Genomic DNA, 8,972 nt, shown 5'->3' on the forward strand with positions numbered 1-8,972 from the left:
AAAAATAAAATCAACTCATTACATCTCAATTTATTTAATTCCTTTTCCCTTTTGTTTGCCGAAAGTTAACAAAACTGTAAAAGCTTACCTAAACTCATAAATGGGAATAAATCAGAAAATTTGTGAGGTTATGCAACGAAGTCTATTTTATTTGCATACAAATGATAAAAAGTCACTTTTTTCAATTGAGACATAGGTACGCACTTATATTTTTGTTTTCCATTTAAAATGTTCCTTTAATTATTCCAACTTTATAAAAAACAAGTAAGAAAGTCTAAGTTTGGGCGCAAGTATTAAATATATGTTTTCCACCTTTCCGAAAGCTACCGCTACATGATAAGCCGGCGTGTATAAATTTCAAGCAGTTCTGAAATTTACCGTTATATGAAAAGCGGCCGTAATTTTAGTCCGATTTCAACAATTTTCAATGGTTTACTTTTATGTGGCAAGCACAATAACCATACCGAGTTTGGTACAAATTGCTGGAACGGCTAGCGAGATACATATACGTGATCATAAGTGGGCGGTGCCACGCCCATTTTCCAAAATTTTATCATAAACGTATTTCCTGGCAAAGAATTGTTGCAACCATCATTTTGAATAAATTAGCTTTAATATTTACTGATTTATCGAGGATTTCGTATTTCTCGAAATTACCGTTATATGGGATGTGGGCGTGGTTATTGTCCGATTTTAAAAATTTTCGGCCATTTGGTATGATGTACCAGGGCCAACAACTGTGCCAAGTTTGGAATAAATTGATGCAGCGGTTACCAAGATATACACATGTAACCATAAGTGGGCGTGGCTACGCCCATTTTCAAAAAAATGTTAATATTCTTATTTTTCGTCTAAAATTTATTATAAATATCAATTTTGAGTGAATTATCTTCAGTAGTTACTAAAATATCGTAGTTTTTGTATTTCTGAAAATTACCGTTATATGGGAGGTAGGCGTGGTTATTGTCCGATTTTGCCCATTTTCAATACCATCCGTCCTACGCCCGAAAGAAGTACACGTACCAAGTTTCGTTAAGATATCTTAATTTTTACTCGAGTTACTCGTGTGCACAGACGGACGGACAGACGGACGGACAGACAGTCACCGCTTAATCGATTTCTCTTTTCATTCTGATCATTTATGTATATATTTGTCTATATCTATCTCGATTCGTTTTGCCTGCTACAAACAGCCGTTATGTGAACAAAGTTATGATACCCTTGTGCACAAGTGCGCTCGGGTATAAAAATCACTTGAAACTTAAGAAATAAACAGGTTGCGCAAATAATGTGTCAATAACGTTTTGAAAGTGTAACTTTTTGTGATTGCTGTCTAACGGTGTTTTTCATCTTACAAAAACAAAATGAAGTCGGTCGGAACACCTACAAATGTATCCAGTTATAGATATTTATTGAATTATCATTATTTATAGACTTAACGAAATTTATCGGGCTATCGTAATGCATGGAGTTCTTTTAACTTACAAAGTTATCGATAGTTATTGATCTACTAAAATGGGTCGATTCTTCGAATCGAACTTTATGGATCATAAAAGTATATCCAGATCATAAAAGTATATCCAGTTATCACTGCTTATCGAATTTTATCGTGTTAACAGAGTGTAACGACTTATCGAAATTTTTCGATAGCTTTATATAAATTTTTAAGTTATAGAAATTTATCGAGCTTTGAATTTTATAGTTATCGAAATTGGTCGAATTATCGAATTTTGTTCAGTTATCGGATTTTATTGTTTTTGAAATTTATCGAATTATCGACATGTATCAAACATTGCAATTTATGGATAAACTGGAATGTATCGGGTCAATTCCAAGTCCTGGGGAAGTCCTCCAAACACCTTTAAAAATTTGGCCCAATGTACGCTTGCTTTGCTTGCTCCGCAAATGCTCCGGGAACTGTCAAACATTTTTTGAACTCTACTAAAATGCATGAAAGTTGGCCAAATAGCTGCTTTACTTCACAAGTGCTTCAAAGTTTCGAATAGGCAAAATCTCTATTTGACAACGCTTTGTACGCTTTTGACAATGCTAAATATTTTTTAAACAAAATGTTGCTTAACAAAAAATGCTGCAATGTTCATATGTATGCTATACAAGCCGCTCACGAAAATAAAATTTTAAGCTCTACCCAGAATTGCAGCGGACGACAGTAAAGCAGTCGGCGGTAAATGAACAGATGTATATGTAGTTGCCGCAGTGAAATCCGTCAGAGTTAGGGTTGCCAGATTCTGAAAGGATAAATTTCTATTTTCGATAGAAAAAAAGCAGTTCAATTTTTTTATAATTTTGTATGCAATTTATTGCCACAAATTACAAAAAATTAAATACATATCCCCTTTCCGCAAAATTATCGTATGTTAAATTTTTTACGAAATTCACTTTTTGATGCAAGTTTGTTTTACAACGCATAACGCATCACCTATTCAAATTTTACAGTTTAAATCCCAATAACTACCCCAAAAATTGACTGTAAATTTCATCGTATGTGACAATGAATTTTTTCTTGTGGGCGAAATTATCATATGTGCTAAGAAATTAGAATGTAGAGACTTTTCTGCAAAAAAATCCTGCGTTTAGTTATATTTCTCAATTATCTCAGCAAATCTAAACTTTGGTATTGACGGTGCTAGCCAAAGCAGAGAAAAATACAAAAAAATTTGGTTTTTGTAACATACGATAATTTTGCGCAAAGGGGTCGATATATGTATGTATGTATGTATAATCACATATTTGAGATCGTTTTAATTAAATAGGTACGAACTAACAAAGATATCTTAGATATCTTTTTCAAAGCAACAATAAATGTTATAAATAAATAACTAAATTCCACACAAGAATTCCAGACCTGAATGTATTTCTGATTTATATACCCGAGTGCCCTGCACCTACCTGGCTACGACCATGCTTACACCTTTTTACTATCACATTTAACTTTGCTTACTAAGTAGTGTTAGCCGAAATATGAATGGCAAAGTACAGGGCGTAAAATAATAACTGACGCACATGTTTTTTTTTTTTTAATGAAAGGGTCCTTTATAGATTTTGCGAAAAAAGCATTTCATTGCTATTTTGTAAATATTTTACTTTAATTTTAATAATTAGTTTTACAATTTTAATCCTTATTTGCATTTGCCAGCCTTGGAAGGTTAGTACATTTATTTTTCAGATGTAATTTTTCTCAGACTGTGTACAAAAAATAAATAAAACTGTACTTATAGGGTTGGTCGAATGAAAGGCCTTCTAGTCACCAGTTCCGAGCAAGCCCGTCGAGAAAGAAACCCTACATGGGAAACTCTCAATTGATAATCACCCTTAATGCGTAAGTCGTGAATTAGGCTAAATTATACGACACGACAACATTAGCATTTGCTACTGTCGTTCTGAAATAAGTAAACGACGAAAATCGTCGAAAAATATGCAATGCTGCCAAGTTTTTCCGTTTTAATACACTAGTCGAGTCGAAATTTCAGGCAATGGCATGAAATTTTCGATACGATTCCGCTTTCGAAAAACGACTTGCATTTGACACGACTCTCGCAATGAGGCTGAATATGCTTTTATATAAATACAATTTATGTCAGGGACCCGTGACTTTTCAGTCCGGGGCCCGGGTTTTCTCTCGACGGCCCAGGTTCCGAGTCTATTCGATTGCTGGGTATGAGATCATATGTTGGAAAAAAGGGGAGTATAAAGGACTCAATTGGGGGAAATTAGCCTTTGGTTACAGAAGATAGATATGTAATAAAGTAACCGACGAAGACTTGCGTGCCGCTTGCGGTTTTCTCTCAAAGTGTTTATCTCTGGTAAACCCAAATAAAGGTTAAAGTTTAAAAACTAATTAATAAAATTTAAGCAAAATCTTCGGAAAATTAAGAATAAACTATTTTTTCGCAAAATCTATAAACGACCTTTTTAGTTTAAAAAAAAAAAATGCGAAAGTTATTATTTTACACCCTGTATATGATAAAAAATTAATTGATGGAAAAAGGAGTACAAAAGAAGTACGAAACTAAAAAAAGAGTAAATTTCCAGATATATTTTTTTGGTAGTACAAGGGAGTACATTAGAATAAAAATCAGTACGTTTACTCCCAAAAGCAGTAAGTCTGGCGACCCTAGTCAGAGTAAACACAATTGCAACGCACGACGGCTTCCATCAGTTGTCAGTTTGATTTGAAAATTATCATTAAAATGAAAAATATTTTCGGTACGTGCGTGTATGTACATAGATTTGCTGGAAATAATAATGGATGAAAACATTGCCAACTTGTGAAAATAATAAAAATTACTAACTACAATTAGTGTCGTCCCCGCTGGGCGGTAAAAATAGGAATAAATTAAAATCAAACGAAAAACGTCGGCAAGTCCTTTATGCAAGTTATGAAATTTTTGCACATGCATAATGTGACCAACCGTACTTCTTTCGGAAGTATAGTACTTCTTTTTTCGCCCTTGTACTTTGTACTTCGAAGTTCAGTAAAATGTACTTCTTTACGATGTTTTGTACTTCGGGAGGGAGATTCTGTAACCAGTTAGCGACAATTTTTGGATCGCTATCGCACTGTCGAATGATATAAATATTTTTGCGCCAAAAAGTGTGATAGCGATTCGAAAATTCTCGCTAACTGGTTACAGAATCTCCCCCCAGGTCCTGTTCTTCTCCGTTCTTCTGGACATTCGTCACATGGCCTGGGCGATAAATTCGTTCAAAGTCGCGGGGGACCGATGGCATCATATCTGCGCAGCTGCAAAGGGCTCTGAAGGTGTCGTGCAATAGGTTCTATCTATGCATGAGGACCGGGTACCTCCCCAAGGCTTGGAGAGTGGTCAGTGTTGCGTTCATCCCGAAGGCCGGAAAAGGTTATCATGTTTCTCCTAGGGATTTTAAGCCTATTGCAAGAAAAGGTCGGTGAATACCGTCCTGAACACAGTGGTAAAGTCGTCAGAGGAGGCTTTCACGCAGGAAGTTTATGCAGTAGGGGCCTCTTCGATATCGAGGGGGCCTTCAACAATGTCACTCCAGAGGCAATAGTCAAGTATATTCATAATCTGGGGGTTGACACCAACCTAATAAGCTTACTTTATGACAGAACTGTCGCGACGGAGTGAGGGAGTCAATGGGAGCACTCCGAACGGTGGTGTTCTCTCTCTCCTACCCTGGATTGGGGTTGTAAACGACCTTCTAGAGGAACTGGAAAAGTTGGCTGTCGAGTGATATCCTATGTAGATGATGTGGAACTTTTGGTTAAGGGACAATTTCTATACTCCCTTTTTGATGTGGGCCAAGGTTACCTGAACCAGGTAACTAGGTGGGCGATCAACGGCGGCTAAACATTGAGGAAAGGGTACGAAAGGTGCGATTGGTATTCATGTGGTGAGACTAGAAACTGACTAGAGACTGATCCTTTTGTATAAGCTGTCAAGAGAAAGTTGAAGTGGAATCATCTTAACACTTTTTTTTAGACTGTCCAACCTTCGCGAGGCTAAGGCGGACACATTTTGGCTCGCACTTGTGAACACACACTGAGCTCTCAGGGATAGAAATTAGCCGCATTCGAGGTTTCGTAATCGGCTCGCGGCGTTAACTTAACCCAACCTAACCTGTAGTTCTTTGAGCTATGAAATAGTTGGTCACATGACACATGCACTTTCTTAAGTTTTGATTAGATGGCAATTCAAAGTATGCTCTGCCTGCCCACTGCGTTATTCATCGGCGGTAAAAATGCTGCCGCCGCAATTACTAATGAGCAATTCCATATGCCTTTGTCAGTTTTAATTTTGACAGCAGTTAACCGACGACCGCTCTACCGTCGTCCGCTGCAATTCTCGGTAGAGCTTTAAGCGATAATAGCTACCCATGAAAAATTTCTTGAGTTAAGAGAAATGAAATGAGCTTGTATAATTATTTCATTATTATCTTTTGTTTGAAATAGAAAAATTTAACTCACATTAATTTTAAAATAAATCTGAAAAGATTAGGAGTTTAAGGTGTTGCTCCCTTTAAATTTATTTATGTTGTATTTTTTGGGAAATAATTCTTAATGTTAGGGGAACAGACTTTGACTTCGCAACCCCACAGCTGATTTATTTGACAGCGTGTCAAGCCGCATTTGCCCAAACAAGCTTTTAAAGTAAATCAAAGCAAACCACTGAGGGGAGCAAAGCAAGCCTACATTGGGCCAGTTGAATTTTTTTATTTAGAACAATAAATCAATAGAAAATTTTATAGAAACATGAAAATTTTCATAAACATACCAATTTAAAATTGCATGGATACATAAAAATTTTCATAAAACGATACTTCAATAGTAATACTTTTAAATAACTTAAAACACAAATTAAAATTTAAATAAAAATCACACCAAATTACAAATTTCTAGATATGTATGTATGTACATTAGGATGGTCCAAAATAAGTAAAGTCGGAATTTTAATGCTCTCACCTCCTAGGATTTCTTCACATGGAACAAGTATTGTATTTTGAAATCAAAAAATATTTAGAGGAACGGTTGCCACACACATGGAAAAAATTTTACCAAAATTATTTAAAAATATTACCAACAAGTAAGAAAGTCTAAGTTCGGGCGGAGCCGAACATTAAATACCCGGCGCAAGTATTAAATATATGTTTTTTCACCTTTCCGAAACCTTCCGCTAGATGGTAAGCCGGGGTGTATCAACTAGCGTCCTAAATTTCGAAATATTGCAGTTTCAAGCATTTCTGAAATTTACCGTTATATGAAAAGCGGCCGTAATTTTAGTCCGATCTCAATATTTTTCAACGTTTTTCTTTTATGTGGCAAGCACAATAACCATACCGAGTTTGGTACAAATTGGTAGAACAGTTACCGATATACATATATGTGATCATAAGTGGGCGGTGCCACGCCCATTTTCAAAAATTTTACCATAAACGTATTTCTTGGTAAAGAATTGTTGCAAACATCAATTTTGAATAAATAAGCATTTATATTTACTGATTTATCGAAGATTTTGTATTTTTCTAAATTACCGTTATATGGGATGTGGGCGTGGTTATTGTTCTTATTTTTGATCTAAAAGTTGTTGTAAATATCAATTTGGAGTGAATAATCTTCAGTAGTTACTAAAATATCGCAGTTTTCGTATTTCCGCAAATTAACATTATATGGGATGTGGGCGTGGTTATTGTCCGATTTTTTAAATTTTCAGCCATTTAGTATCCTGTATCAACGCCAACAACTGTGCCAAGTTTGGAAGAAATAGTAGCAACGGTTACCAAGATATACACATGTAACCATAAGTGGGCGTGGCTACGCCCATTTTCCAAAAGTTTATAATATTCTTATTTTTCGTCTGAAAATTATTGTAAATATCAATTTTGAGTGAATTATCTTCAGTAGTTCCTAAAATATCGCAGTTTTCGTATTTCTGGAAATTATCGTTATATGGGAAGTGGGCGTGGTTACAGTCCGATTTCGCCCATTTTCAATACCAACCTACCTTGGACTAACGAAAACCTACGTACCAAATTTCGTTGAGATATCTCAATTTTTGCTCGAGTTATCGTGTACACGGACGAACGGACAGAAGTTACCAAAAGTATTAAAAGTCTTTTTTCCCCGAGCGCACTTGTGCACAAGGGTATATTAATTTTGTTCACATAACGGTTGTTTGTAACAGCCAAAACGAATCGAGATAGATATAGACAAATGTATACATAAATGCTCAGAATGAATAGAGAAATCGATTAAGCCATGTCTGTCAGTACGTCCGTCTGTCCGTCTGTCCGTCGGTCCGTGTACACGATAACTCGAGCAAAAATTGAGATATCTCAACGAAATTTTGTATGTACGTTTCTGTTAATCCAAGGTAGGTTGGTATTGAAAATGGGCGAAATCGGACTGTAACCACGCCCATTTCCCATATAACGGTAATTTCCAGAAATACGAAAACTGCGATATTTTAGTAACTACTGAAGATAATTCACTCAAAATTTATATTTACAATAATTTTCCGACGAAAAATAAAAACATTATAAATTTTTGGAAAATGGGCGTAGCCACGCCCACTAATGGTTACATGTGTATATCTTGGTAACCGCTGCACCAATTTCTTCCAAATTTGACACGGTTGTTGGCCTTGGTACACCATACCATTTTTTAAATCGGACAATAACTACGCTCACATCCCATATAACGGTAATTTAGAGAAATACAAAAACTTCGATAAATCAGTAAATACAAAAGCTAATTTATTCAAAATTTATGCTTGGAACAACTCTTAACCAAGAAATACGTTTATGATAAAATTTTGGAAAATGGGCGTGGCACCGCCCACTTATGGTCACATATATGTATCTCGGTAACCGTTCTACCAATTTGTACCAAACTCGGTATGGTTATTGTGCTTGCCGCATAAAAGAAAAACGTTGAAAATTATTGAAATCGGACTAAAATTGAGGCTGCTTTTCATATAACGGTAAATTTCAGAAATGATTGAAACTTCAATAGTTCGAAATTTAAGGACGCTAATTTACTCAAAATTGATACACCCCGGATTACCATGTAGCGGTAGCTTTCGGAAAGGTGAAAGTCATATATTAAATACTTGAACCGGGTATTTAATGTTCATCTCCGCCCGAACTTAGACTTTCTTACTTGTTTCTTTTGTAATAAACAATGGGCGTTACATTTACACTTTCGAGCTTATATGAAAGTTGCTACGCAACTGTTATGTTAACCTATCGATTATCTTTCTTAGTAGCTTGGCTTTTAATGAAAATTTGATATCCTGTGAAATTATCGATTTATAGATTTTCATCCCTTTAGACCAATTCCTTGTATTTTTATTTGATTAAATTTAAATCAACTTTAACATTGTAAATAAACTACTACGTAGTACGGAAATAAATCTCTTTTGAGGAAAGGATAGCTTCATTATTTCACAGGTTATTATTAAAATCTCGTCAAC

At 35.4% G+C, this 8,972-nt stretch overlaps 1 protein-coding gene across 1 annotated transcript in view; it reads right to left on the bottom strand.

Annotated features, from left to right (window-relative positions):
• The window catches only part of LOC118740023, a 68,077-nt gene that overhangs the window by 57,983 nt on the left and 1,122 nt on the right, over positions 1-8,972 (bottom strand). The window lies entirely within an intron of this gene.

Source organism: Rhagoletis pomonella, unplaced genomic scaffold (genome assembly GCF_013731165.1).
Source record: "Rhagoletis pomonella isolate Grant_MI unplaced genomic scaffold, Rhpom_1.0 Rhpom_scaffold_00005, whole genome shotgun sequence".
Lineage (NCBI taxonomy): Eukaryota > Metazoa > Arthropoda > Insecta > Diptera > Tephritidae > Rhagoletis > Rhagoletis pomonella.